The following is an 11,279-nucleotide window of genomic DNA, read 5'->3' on the forward strand; positions in this document are numbered from 1 at the left end:
GCTGGAAATCTGTTTTTCTCAGATGAGGCCCAAATGCTAGGGCTCGGAGAGACCTAACACATCAACATGTAAAGTGCTTACTGTGAACTTTCCTTAAAGTGTGTGTGTGTGTGTGTGTGTGTGTGTGTGTGGTGGGGTGGGGGGCGGTCAGGGAGAGGTGGGCAGGAGGGGAGTGCACAGCAGCAGGGCTGGCTCACTTCAGGGCCTCCCCCCTTCATCATTTTCCAGAGGCCAGCCTGCCATTCCTCCGTGTCCCCGCCCCCTGCCCCCCCCCCCCCCCCCCCTCACCAAGAGAACAGCCATTTGAAGATGATGGCCAGTGCTGGCAGAAGGATAGCTACCCGAGCTAGTGGAACCATTCGCTCAAAATGTAGCCTCCTGTCTGAAAGGGACAGAGGAAGGACTGCTTCACTTTGCCCAGATGATAGGCCCAAGCAGGGAGCACTGAGTCCATAAACGCCTCAGCCACACTGCATTTGCCACATAGAAAAGGAGAGGCTTTCTATTTTCGCTGCTCTGCAACTCCTCCCAGAGCTGCCTTAATGAAGGGTCACTCAAGGATTTTCAGAGTTTTCTTTGGTGGCTTCAGAGGGGAAAGATAGGAGGTGGCTTTGAACAAACAGGAACCTCACCCAGAAAGCCAATCTCAGATTTCACTCAGTTCTTTTGCCAGCTGAGGCGGCTGCAGGAGGGGGGTGGGGGGGGAGGGAGCCCCGTGCTGAGGAATGTGCCCTTGAGAAGGCAGAGCCCCACCAAGCAAGGACTCACCAAAAGCAATCTCCGAAGCAAGCCTCCACCCGCGCCAGCGACACACCCGAGGCCTCACTTCTTACCCCCAGGATAACACGAGCAAACACTGGGCTGCAGCCGGTACCGGAGGGCGCAGCGCGTCCAGGGACCAAACCTCGTGCTCTCGGAATTGTGGGCAGGGCTCTGAGGACGCCCCCAGGCCGCTGGGCCTCTCCCAGCTCACATGCGGGGTGCGCGCCCCTCCCACTCCGGGGACCGTGCACTGTCTGCAGGCGTCTCCTCAGCTCCCGGCCACCCCCAAGCCTGAAGGCACTCCAGGAGCCAAATGGAAAGTCAAACAGGCAGAAAGCTCAGCAAGAGATTAGCTCGCATTAAATCAGTTCACATTTTGTGCCCTGCAACCAGTATTTTACACGGAAAAACTATTATGAAGTTTACTCTGGCTTTTAAAAGTTGATAATAAATTTACTAAAGTTACAAATTTCAATTTGAACACAGTTTCTTCTCTAAACTTTTATAGTCAGCCCATATTTGATTAATCAAATTTATAATTATTGGAAACTTAAATTCTCTTAAACTCTCCATTGCAATTTGCAGTCTTATTAAGACATCTACTTGAAAATCATGGGACTATTTCAATTGCTTAGATATTCATTTTCTATTAGAACTATAAAGTTAATCTGTTGTCTCTAACAGTTTATCTTAAATAATACAGATATGTAAATTATCAATTATGTACAAACTCATTAATTCGAAGATATTAATACCACAGATTAGATCTCACAAATATCTCTATAGTTTTAGTCTTCCCACCATTGAAAGACAGTTACCCACTGAGGAAATACGACATGCCACACAATTAGGGGGTGCCTTCTCAACGTGGTCAGTGTTAATACTCAGCGATTTCAGGCAAGATGCGGCTGATCCTTGTCTCTGACCCTAATGGGGTGTGCCTGACCCTATTTTTGGCTGAATTAATAACCCCCCTGTGGTGGGCAGACATGAGCAGGGCAAGGACGACGGACCAGGTACAGATGGTCACCAGGTGGACAGCCCCGGTGCCTACCAAAGCACAACTGTGGGGTGGGTGGGACCTCATCCCCTGGGTGACCTTCCTCCCCCAGCATATTACTTTAGACCCCTGACCTTTCCTCCCCAGAGGTACCATCTGGGCCTCAGTTGTAGTTCAGCTCCAGGCCCAGAAGAGCAGCAAAACCAGACGTGTCCCCACAGCTGACATCAGGCCCAGCTGCACTGGGTGATGACCCTCCTGCCCTGGTGCTGACCAATCATGGAGACCATGACCCTGAAAGGACACGCCTGGAAAGCTGCTGACTGTTCTACTGAGATCTTCCCCTAGGACAGTGGTTCTCAACCTTGGCTGCACATTAGAATCACCTGGGAATCTTTTTAAAATCCTGATTTCTGGGCCTCATCCTCCGGAAATTCTGTTTCTTTGTTATGGGGTGGGGCCACAACATTAGTAACAAAGAAACAGAATTTCCGGAGGATGAGGCCCAGAAATCAGGATTTTAAAAAGATTCCCAGGTGATTCTAATGTGCAGCCAAGGTTGAGAACCACTGCCCTAAGACCTCCCCTAAGATCTCCACCCTTAAAACACTTAGGACTGCCCTAACCAGTTTGGCTCAGTGGATAGAGCATCGGCCTGCGGACTGAAGGGTCCCGGGTTCGATTCTGGTCAAGGGCATTTACCTTGGTTGCAGGCACATCCCCAGTAGGGAGTGTGCAGGAGGCAGCTGATTGCTGTTTCTCTCATCGATATTTCTAACTCTCTATCCCTCTCCCTTCCTCTCTGTAAAAAGTCAATAAAATATATTTAAAAAATTAAATAAAACACTTAGGACTGAGGACCCAGTGGACTATGCCTTCAGGGAGATGCCTGAGCCTTTCCTTTTCCTGCCCCCCTTTTCCCCGTCCCTCCCAGGTGACTTACCGTTATCTTTCTCCCTCCCAAGCTCCTAAGCCCTTCCTTTGCTTCTATAACTTGCTTTCTAAGCCCATTTATTTTAAGAATTGCTTCTTCTATCTCTGTGATTTTATAAACAAATGTTCTCTGATAGTTGGAGTCTTGGCTTTGAATTCTTTCCTAGCTGGAACTCAAGTACCAAGGTTGCTGAACCCAGGTCCAGTCCAACCCCACGGGTCTAACACTATGGTCGTTCCCACCACCTACAGCACCATTACTCAAAGGAGGTACCAGGTGGTCCCAGAGATAGAATTGATTTTGCAGAGACTAGTTATTAGGAAAAGGGCCCTCCAGAAGTTGCACCATGATGCAGAAAGTGAATTAGATTGTATATTTCTTTGGCTCCCAAGATATAGAATATTTGTTTATTTAACTCTGAAGATCTTTGGACCTGATGGAATTGTCCATTCATTTTCAAGTACATTCTTTCTCTTCCTGAGAAATGACACCCTCTTGAATGCTACTCTCCTCTCAGGGCTTTGCATGACTACTTCATCACAATTTCACCATCATTCTGCTGACGTTGATATTAAGTTGAAAACTGTTAAGAGGCTGCCTAAGAGCTATTTGAGGCCGATTCCTTGAAACACATGTGGATGATTAACTACAGAGCTCCTTTAGTAAGAGCTGATCATGTTTTCCAAGCTACCTTAACTGGTCATTTCAGCCCTCATTTTTACCCTTATAGTCTTTGCTATTGTCAGAAATAAATGTAGGGGATCATGTTAAAATAAAGCTCAAAAGAACAGAAGAGCCCATTGTTTTGTTTCACAAGGAAGGATCAGCTACACTCTGAAATTCCAGGTAGATAATGGGAAGTGTCCTTTAGGAACAAAAAATTAATGATCTTATAATCAGAAAAGTAGAGTTTGGGAGCCGTCCAAAGATAGGGTAGAACCCAATGGTAAGATGAGTTCTAGGTACTTGCAGGTACAACAGAAGACAACAACAGGAATCAACCAACATGCCACAAACCAATCAACCAACTAAGCAAAATTATAGCAAAAAATAAAAAATAAAGTAAAACATGAGTGAGCTTAGTCTCAAATGACGAAATTACCTGGGTTTTAATCCTTGTTCTGTCACTTACCAACTGTGTCATCTTAGGCAGGTGATAACTGCTCTGATTTTTAGTTTATTTATTTGTTAGATGGAAACAATGCCTACCTTTCAGATAGAGATGTATAGGCCAAAAGGGAGGCTTGTCCTGTGCTTAGGGAACCGGAAAAGAAGAACTGCAAAATAAAGTCTTGGTTTGTTAATGTGACATTTTATAATTCAAAAGAAAAAAGATTAATGTTGTATTAAGAAAAGGAATAATAATTCTACTGTATTTCCTAACATATTTTATGCTTAGTTTTGTAATTTTAATCTTCTGTTCATCAGATATATGTGTGTGTATACACACACACACACACTAGTGGCCCAGTGCATGAAATTCATGCATGGGGCGGAGGGTTTCCCTCAGCCAAGCCTGCACCCTCTCCAACTGGGGACCCCTTAGGGCAGCGGTTCTCAGCCTGTGGGTCGCGACCTCTTTGGCGGTCGAATGACTCTTTCACAGGGGTCGCCTAAGACCATCCTGCATATCAGATATTTACATTACGATTCATAACAGTAGCAACATTACAGTTATGAAGTAGCAACGAAAATTATTTTATGGTTGGGTCACAGCATGAGGAACTGTATTTAAAGGGCCAGAAGGTTGAGAACCACTGCCTTAGGGGATGTCCGACTGCCAGTTTAGGCCTGATCCCTGACCGGCAGTCGGACATCCTTCTCGCAATCTGGGACTGCTGGCTCCTAACCACTCACCTGCCTGCCTGCCTGATTGCCCCTAATCCCTCTGCCTGCCTTCCTGATTGCCCCTAACTGTCCTCCCCTGCTAGCCTGATCTCGCCCTTAATTGCCTCTGCCTGCCTGATCACCCCTAACTGCCCTCCCTTGCAGGCCTGATCTCACCCCCAATGGCCCTCCCCTGCCAGCCTGATCTCCCCCCAACAGCCCTCCCCTGCTGGCCTGATCTTGCCTCCAACTGCCTTCCCCTGCTGGCTTGATCTCGCCCTCAACTGCACTCCCCTGCTGGCCTGATCTCACCCCCAACTGCCCTACCCTGCCAGTCTGATCACCCCTAGCTGCCTCTGCCTCGGCCCCCACCACCATGGCTTTGTCTGGAAGAAAGTCAGACGTCTGGAAGATGGCCGGTTGACCCAGTCTAATTAGCATATTACCCTTTTATTGGTATAGACTAGAGGCCCGGTGCACAAAAATTTGTGCACTCTGGGGGGGGGGGGGTCCCCCAGCCTGGCCTGTGCCCTCTCGCAGTCTGGGACCCCTCGGGAGATAACGACCTGCTGGCTTAGGCCTGCTCCCGGGTGGCAGAGGGCAGGCCCAATTCCTAAGTGCAGCCCCTGGTCAGGCTCAGAGCAGGGCTGATTGGGAAGTTGGGGCGCCACCCCATCATGCACAGAGCAGGGCGGATCGGGAGGTTGCGATGCCACCCTCAGTCATGCTCAGGGTAGGGCTGATTGGGGGGTTGGGGCACCGCCCCCTGTCACACTCAAGGCAGGGTCGATGGGGAGGTTGCGGCGCCACCCCCTGTCACGCACAGAGCAGGGCCCATCAGGGGGTTGGGGCGCTGCCCCCTGTCACACACAGAGCAGGGTCGATCAGGGGGTTGAGGAGCTCCCCCCTGTCATGAACAGAGCAGGGCGGATAGGGAGGTTGTGGCCCCACTCCCTGTCACACACAGAGCCGCAGGGCGATCAGGGGGTTTGGGCGCTGCCCCCTGTCACTCTGATCCTGGTGCCGGGAGCCTCGCTGCTCCGCTGATCCTGGTGCTAGGAGGCATATTATCCTTTTACTATATAGAATAGAGGCCTGATGCACAGGTGGGGGCCGGCTGGTTTGCCCTGACTGGTGTCCTGGATCAGGGTGGGGGTCCCCACTGGGGTGCCTGGCCAGTCTGGGTGAGGGGCTGAGGGCTGTTTTCTGGCTGGCGAGTGACTGAAGCTTCCAACTGCTCCTTGTTTTCTTTTTTTTTTATTCTGGGCCAGCTTTAGCTCTGAGGCCTCGCTGCTGAAAACATCGAAACAAAAACAATGTTGTGGTCTGGCTGGCTTTCAGTCCGGTTGGTTTCTGGGGTTTTGTTTAGCTTCTTATTTGCAACATAGTACATAGTTGCTTAGAGTTGCAGCTGAGAGGCTGGCAAGTTAGGCGGGGAACGTTGGAGTCCACAGTCACTGGAGCAAGCAACCCTCCCTGCTCGCTTCAGTGCATGGCTGCCGGCCACCATCTTGGCTGACAGTTAATTTGCATAAGGATATGCTGATTACTCAATGCGAAGGGTAGCGGTCGTACGCTAATTACCATGTTTCTCTTTTATTAGTGTAGATAGATTATAAAGGATCAGATTGCTTAAATGGGGGGAGGCCTTTTTCAGCAGGAGGAGATGCTCTTGGCAGACAAAAATACATAATCCCTATATTGGACTGATAGCCAGTCATATGCACAATACTGCCAAACTAGTCATTAAAAAATTGAACTGCTTTCTTACACCTTACACCAAACAGCTGTTGCCCTTAAAATCCCTCCTCAGCCCCCACCTTAGGTTCTGCCTTTGCAGTTCATCCAGATTAGGTTCTGATTGGTCGGTTTCTATGCCAGTCAGCGTCAAAAGCTCCGCTTTCTAGGCAGCCATTGGTTCCTGGCACTTCACCCAGATTTGGTTCTGATTGGTCGGTTTCTATGCCAGTCAGTGTGTCCAGGCCTATCTCTGGGCCTGATCAGAGAGGTGGGGCTGATGAGCAGCCCCCCTGGCTGCTGGTGAGGCCTAAAGAAAAAGAGAGGCATGGCTGCTGGCGAGGCCCAGAGAGACAGAGAGGTAAGGGCTGATCAACAGCTGCCATGGAGGCTGCAGATCAGACCCTGCTTCTCTCTCCAGGCCTGATCCGTAGCCCCCTTGGCAGTCAGTGCTGGGTCACCACAGCAACCCAGCCCTGACTGCAGGACTGACTTCTGGTGTTCGGTTGAGCCTTTGGTCATTTTGGATGTTATGGACCCTGGTATGTATATATATGGAGAGAGAGAGAGAGAGGTTCATAACACTACCAGAGAGGAACAAAACATTAATATAAAACAAGAGTTTCATAGTTGCTTGCTCACCCCTACCTGCCAGAGGAAATTCATCCTTGACTAATGGCATTCAGGCCTCCTTTAGCTATACAATTGATTCCTGGAGCTTAGTATGCAGACTGTGTAAAGAGTAAGGAGAGCCCTAACCGGTTTGGCTCAGTGGATAAAGCGTCAGCCTGCGGATTCAAGGGTCCCAGGTTAGATTCTGGTCAAGGGCATGTACCTTGGCTGCTGGCACATCCCCAGTAGGGACTATGCAGGAAGCAGCTGATGGATGTTTCTCTCTCATCGATGTTTCTAATTCTCTCTCCCTCTCCCTTCCTCTCTGTAAAAAATTAATAAAATATATTTTAAAAAAAGAGTAAGGAGAGAAAACTTAAAAAGGAAAAAAAGATCATTTGTTGCAGAGAAGAAAGGTTAGATGTGGAAAGAAACAGAAAGTATGAAAAAGGAATCTAGATCTTGCATGGTGACTGGGTTAGGAACCTTTTGGGAGCCTTGGATAAAAGAATGACTTTGAGTACCAGCACACTGTGGTAGGTCCTAAGAATAAGAAAGATATGCAATTGAGTTTTAAAGTGTTCGATACATTTATCTTTGAATGTTCTTAATATTTGGCCTTTTTACAAGAGAAAAGTAAAGAACTAAATTATTTTTCAGTTACTTGTTTTATTGCTTGACTATTTATTGTATCTTTGACTCCAGGTCTGTGGTGGGATGAGTTTTGAGGTCAGAACAAGCCATTTTGGCTTTATGCAGGTTACATTATTATATCTATTTAATTCCAAATACATAGAGAAAAGCAAAAGGGTATTATGGAATCTATGTAGGGAAAGAGAGTAAGTTCAGGCAATGAAGAGAAGCACATCAGAATGAAAAACACTTAAAATAAGGCATGGATCAGTTCAATGAGTGTGGGCTAAGGACCTGCTGTGTTGCAGGCATGGGGATGGAGAAGGCAATGCTTATAAACAAAGGTCTCTCCTTCAATCAGTATCATTGCAGGTCCAAAGGAAGTTCGAAAGGGGTATATTTTGTTTGGAAATAATCGTAGCAATTAACATGTGTTGAGCAGTTACTAATGATGAGCAAAACCTTATAAGCTTTCCAGGAAGTATATCTCTTATTTTCCCAACAACTCACATGCTCGTCATCATTATCTTTGAGATGGGAAATGAAGATTAATTCCCCAATATTATAAACGTAAAAGCTGATATAAAAACCCAGGTAATCGGGTCCCAGAACCCACATTCTAAACTACTAGTCTATATCTACCTCCACCAAAATGAACATTTTGACACTTCCTCTTCTTGGCACTTATTCCCCCATGTTTGATCTCAGCAATTCTTGTTACATTTCCTACTTGACACACCACTTTAAAAGCCCCAGCATTTTTTTTGTTTCTTGAGGTATGCCTGTAGTGCTATGAACTTCCCTCTCAGGACTGCTATGTCTCATAGATTTTGGGTTGTTGTGTGTTCATTTTAATTCGTTTCCAGGAAGTTTTTAATTTCTCCCCTGATCTGATTGGTAACCCATTCATTGTTTAATAACATGCTATTTGGTCTCCATGTGTTCGAATGTTTTTGAGTGTTTTTTACTGTAGTTGATTTCTAGTTTCATGCCATTGTGATCTGAGAAGATGCTTGGTATGATTTCAGTCTTCTGGAACTTATAGAGACTAAGTTTGAGACAGCATGGAGGGACCTAGACAGTATTATGCTAAGTGAAATAAGCCAGTCAGAGAAAGACAAGTATCACATTATCTCACTCATATGTGGAGTCTAAGGAACAAAATAAACTGATGAAAAAAATAGACCCAGACACAGAAGTATGGAACAGACTGATGAATCTCAGAGGGAAGTGGGGAGGGGAGATGGGGAAAGATTAACCAAAGAATTTATATGCATATATGCATGGATACAGACAATAGTGTGGTGAAGGCCTGGGTGGGGGGTTGGAGGTAAAGTGGAGGGGGGTTCACTGGGAAAAAGAGGGGACATTTTCAACAATAAAGATAAATTTAATAAAGTAAATCCCAGCAGCCATAAGGTATATGTATCTGAACAAGCTTTCATTAAATTATGTTCAAATCTGCCGTCCATTTATACATGTGTAATTGGGGGTGTAATTGGATTATTTGCAAAATACTGAGGCACATGTTCTCTAAATATCACATAAATATAAAAACACCCTTCTCATTTTTCTTCCATCCTTTAACAAACACTTCCCCACCCTGTACTCAATCATACACTTTCCTTGTTACCAGCCTGTGCAAGGATGTTACATTTTCTGAATATGTTTTCTTACTGCTCTTTCTGAGTTATACTTACCATTCTTAATTTTGGTTTCCTTATTCTCCTTTGTATGAGATATCTAAGTTTCAGAGAAACTCATGATTATTTCCTTATCTTATACAAAACCAAACATTCCCTCAGAACATTTACAAAGTCTTATATTTAACCAAGATTGATGGAGCAGAACTTGATCTATGTGGCTCCTTTATCTGAGCATGTTTAAGGTAAAGCTGAAATCATTTTGCATTATATCAGGCTTCAGAGGAACAAAGATGAATAAGACTTGGTAGGAAATGATTCAGTGGCAGATTTGTTAATGGACCTTGTGTATCCCACACATTTAGCGAATGGCTAGGGAAGGGAAAACCAGCCAGAGAAGCAAGGGACCTATCCCTGCAGGAGCCACAGCTCCATATATGAAGATGGAATGACTTGGCCATTTGTAAAAATAGCCAATAGCAGTCGAATGCCTACTAAGTGACAGACATAGTTTTAGGGTTTTTGAGTTTAATTTTTAAAACTCACCACACTCTTATGAAGTAGATATGATTATCATTGCTATTATCACCTCCAGCCCATATAGAGAAAACCGAGGCACTGAGAAGAACGGTAACTTGCTCAAAGCCACCTCGCTGGCAGGTGATGAAACCACACTTTTAAAACAAAAGTTCTGACTGCAGAATTTGCACTTGTAACACCAAAGTCACATGCTTCCACTAACTGGGTAGTCTCAGGCAAGTCATTTTATTAAAAGTAAAACAATAGTATTTGTTCTACTTTGAAATAGTGATCACAATGAATTCAAGCACTGCATTACTCTAACAAAGCAACAGTAAACCTTGCACTCATTGGAGTGCCACTTGGCAGGCCATATATCAAGAAGCCTAGTTAGATGCTATTCATTCATTCATTCATTCATTCATTTCTTAATCCATCCAAGAAGGATTTACTGGACATTTATTATGGTTCTGACCATCCTAGCTAGAGCTAGCGAGAAATCCATGAACACAACACTTCTAGACCTCATGAAGATTACACTATAGATAGAAGAAACAAAAAATAAATACATGAATAGGCAAATAAATTAACCTACTTATCATGGTATTCTCTGCTTTTTTAAACCATTATCACCATAGTATAAATATATTTTTCATGTTGTAAAGATGTAATGGATTATTTAATTTATTTTTTAAGATTTGAGGGTATGCATCATCCTTTGAAAAGCCGTGCATGCCCATGCTGTGATAGCCACCTGCTATGTCAGACATCATTCAATCTGTGCCCCTGGTAGTTGTGGGGGAAACTGGTCTCCTCCAGCCGGGGCACTGGTGTGGGGCTAAAGTTGGAAGGGAGCAGAGGGAGGAACTTGGTTTGCTGACACTCCTGTTTACTGATGAGGGCAGTGGTAAGCAGTGTCCTTTAGGGACTGTGAAGTCCAGCCCCGGATACAAAACTGGCATCATCGCTAATGCGTTTGAGTTCCAGCTGAAACTCAAACAGCTGAAAGCAGCAGGAGCAGCAGCTTCCTCATAGGCCCCCTCCGGGGGTTGTAGGCATCCTACGTGAGAATTTAACCCCAAGCCCGTCTCTTCTTCTCTCCCAATGATGTGAGGACCTGTAGAACAGCAGTTAATACATTCCCATACACTAGATAGTGGACTCTGTTGCTTGCAACTGAGGTCCTAACCTGCCACATCAGTGAAGCGTTTCTGCCCAGAGACCTGGGGCATGTGAGACAATCCCTTTCAACAGAGAGGATACACATGTTTGCAGCTCTTGTCACTATGAAGCAAGCACGAGGGCTGGTAGACAGGCCTTTTTGGGATTTAGAGCTAGCGTATTCCTCAGTTAGGAATACTTATCTGACCCAGCTGTCAAGTGGCACAGAAAGGTGCCAAGTGTGAGTGGGACTCAGCTCAGAGAAGGGCTCTCAACAGTGCCAAGCGGTGTTGCCCTCACAGAGGAAACCCGTGGCAGTAGAGATGCCTGTTGCAGGAAAAATGCAATATGGAGTCTATGGCAAGACTGTAGAAGAGCCACGATATTAACACCCTAGCCATACCATCTGCAGCAGAAAATTTCACATTATTTTTAAAACAACTCTTTAAAA

The sequence above is a fragment of the Myotis yumanensis genome, unplaced genomic scaffold (genome assembly GCF_028538775.1).
Source record: "Myotis yumanensis isolate MYYU_CA2020_CCGP unplaced genomic scaffold, mMyoYum1.0.hap1 SCAF_11, whole genome shotgun sequence".
In the NCBI taxonomy this organism is placed as follows: domain Eukaryota; kingdom Metazoa; phylum Chordata; class Mammalia; order Chiroptera; family Vespertilionidae; genus Myotis; species Myotis yumanensis.